Source organism: Rhipicephalus microplus, unplaced genomic scaffold, assembly GCF_043290135.1.
Source record: "Rhipicephalus microplus isolate Deutch F79 unplaced genomic scaffold, USDA_Rmic scaffold_35, whole genome shotgun sequence".
In the NCBI taxonomy this organism is placed as follows: domain Eukaryota; kingdom Metazoa; phylum Arthropoda; class Arachnida; order Ixodida; family Ixodidae; genus Rhipicephalus; species Rhipicephalus microplus.
Window position 1 is genome coordinate 4,946,922 of NW_027464608.1, and position 2,910 is coordinate 4,949,831.

The 2,910-nt window shown below is 42.3% G+C and overlaps 1 non-coding gene across 1 annotated transcript; it reads left to right on the forward strand.

Moving 5' to 3' along the window:
* The first annotated feature begins 1,897 nt into the window (after window positions 1-1,897).
* On the forward strand, window positions 1,898-1,970 carry TRNAT-UGU (transfer RNA threonine (anticodon UGU)). Its single transcript has one exon. It is a non-coding gene; the product is annotated as a tRNA-Thr (tRNA).
* The last annotated feature ends 940 nt before the right edge of the window (window positions 1,971-2,910 follow it).

The following is a 2,910-nucleotide window of genomic DNA, read 5'->3' on the forward strand; positions in this document are numbered from 1 at the left end:
GGCTCATAGATGGCGCTGACTGTCACTCCTACTTCTAAATTCACGTATACACCCCAAAAAGTGGATGGAGGGACGGCCGCTGTGATAGCTCAGTGGTTAGAGAATCGAACGCGTTATTCGTTGGTCGTGGGTTCGATTCCTGCTCACAGCTGGTAATTTTTTCATCCACTTTTCTTTCTTCTTATTTACAATTCATTGGTTCTAATAACTTCCCCTGTACATTCCTTGGCATTACTGTCTGTTATATCTAATTAATATTGTGTTAAAACACGGAAATACGAGCCCTTAGGTATACACTTCTCTCCCTTATTTCATTCAACGAGGGTCTCGTACTGGCAGACTTGGTGTGTTTAGGTTGCATAAGAGGGACAATTAATCAGCTGCCCGCTCATAATAAGTTCACGTGCTACGTGACGCCAAACATGCGAATAAGAGTGTTTTCACACTCGTTGTTTGGCTTAAAGATGGCGCTGACTGTCACTCCTACTTCTAAATTCACGTATAAAGCCAGAAAAGTGGATGGAGGGACGGCCGCTGTTATAGCTCAGTGGTTAGAGCATCGCACGCGTTTTTCGAAGGTCATGGGTTCGATTCCTGCTCACGGCTGTTAATTTTTTCATCCACTTTTCTTTCTTCTTATTTACATTCCATTGGTTCTAATAACTTCCCCTGTACATTTCTTGGCATTACTGTCTGTTATATCTCATTAATATTGTGTTAAAACACGGAAATACGAGCCCTTAGGTATACACTTCTCTCCCTTGTTTCATTGAACGAGGGTCTCGTACTGGCAGACTTGGTGTGTTTAGGTTGTATAAGAGGGAAAATTAAACAGCTGCCCGCTCATAATAATTTCACGTGCTACGTGACGCCAACCTCGCGAATAAAAGTGTTTTCACACTCGTTGTTTGGCTTATAGATGGCACTGACTGTCACTCCTACTTCTAAATTCACGTATAAACCCCAAAAAGTGGATGGAGGGACGGCTGCTGTGATAGCTCAGTGGTTAGAGCATCGAACGCGTTATTCGAAGGTCATGGGTTTGATTCCTGCTCACAGCTGGTAATTTTTTCATCCACTTTTCTTTCTTCTTATTTACATTCCATTGGTTCTCATAACTTCCCCTGTACATTCCTTGGCATTACTGTCTGCTATATCTAATTATTATTGTGTTAAAACACGGAAATACGAGCCCTTAGGTATACACTTCTCTCCCTTATTTCATTGAACGAGGGTCTCGTACTAGCAGACTTAGTGTGTTTAGGTTGTATAAGAGGGACAATTAATCAGCTGCCCGTTCATAATAAGTTCACGTGCTACGTGACGCCAAACATGCGAATAAGAGTGTTTTCACACTCGTTGTTTGGCTTATAGATGGCGCTTACTGTCACTCCTACTTCTAAATTCACGTATAAACCCCAAAAAGTGGATGGAGGGACGGCCGCTGTGATAGCTCAGTGGTTAGAGCATCGAACGCGTTATTCGAAGGTCGTGGGTTCGATTCCTGCTCACAGCTGGTAATTTTTTCATCCACTTTTCTTTCTTTTTATTTACATTCCATTGGTTCTAATAACTTCCCCTATACATTCCTTGGCATTACTGTCTCTTATATCTCATTAATATTGTGTTAAAACACGGAAATACGAGCCCTTAGGTGTACACTTCTCTCCCTTATTTCATTGAACGAGGGTCTCGTACTGGCAGACTTGGTGTGTTTAGGTTGTAAAGAGGGACAATTAATCAGCTGCCCGCTCATAATAAGTTCACGTGCTACGTGACGCTAAACATGCGAATAAGAGTGTTTTCACACTCGTTGTTTGGCTTATAGATGGCGCTGACTGTCACTCCTGCTTCTAAATTCACGTATACACCCCAAAAAGTGGATGGAGGGACGGCCGCTGTGATAGCTCAGTGGTTAGAGCATCGAACGTGTAATGCGAAGGTCGTGGGTTCGATTCCTGCTCACAGCTGGTAATTTTTTCATCCACTTTTCTTTCTTCTTATTTACAATTCATTGGTTCTAATAACTTCCCCTGTACATTCCTTGGCATTACTGTCTGTTATATCTAATTAATATTGTGTTAAAACACGGAAGTACGAGCCCTTAGGTATACACTTCTCTCCCTTATTTCATTCAACGAGGGTCTCGTACTGGCAGACTTGGTGTGTTTAGGTTGTATAAGAGGGACAATTAATCAGCTGCCCGCTCATAATAAGTTCACGTGCTACGTGACGCCAAACATGCGAATAAGAGTGTTTTCACACTCGTTGTTTGGCTTATACATGGCGCTGACTGTCACTCCTACTTCTAAATTCACGTATAAACCCAGAAAAGTGGATGGAGGGACGGCCGCTGTTATAGCTCAGTGGTTAGAGCATCGCACGCGTTTTTCGAAGGTCATGGGTTCGATTCCTGCTCACGGCTGTTAATTTTTTCATCCACTTTTCTTTCTTCTTATTTACATTCCATTGGTTCTAATAATTTCCCCTGTACATTTCTTGGCATTACTGTCTGTTATATCTCATTAATATTGTGTTAAAACACGGAAATACGAGCCCTTAGGTATACACTTCTCTCCCTTGTTTCATTGAACGAGGGTCTCGTACTGGCAGACTTGGTGTGTTTAGGTTGTATAAGAGAAAAAATTAAACAGCTGCCCGCTCATAATAATTTCACGTGCTACGTGACGCCAACCATGCGAATAAGAGTGTTTTCACACTCGTTGTTTGGCTTATAGATGGCACTGACTGTCACTCCTACTTCTAAATTCACGTATAAACCCCAAAAAGTGGATGGAGGGACGGCTGCTGTGATAGCTCAGTGGTTAGAGCATCGAACGCGTTATTCGAAGGTCATGGGTTTGATTCCTGCTCACAGCTGGTAATTTTTTCATCCACTTTTCTTTCTTC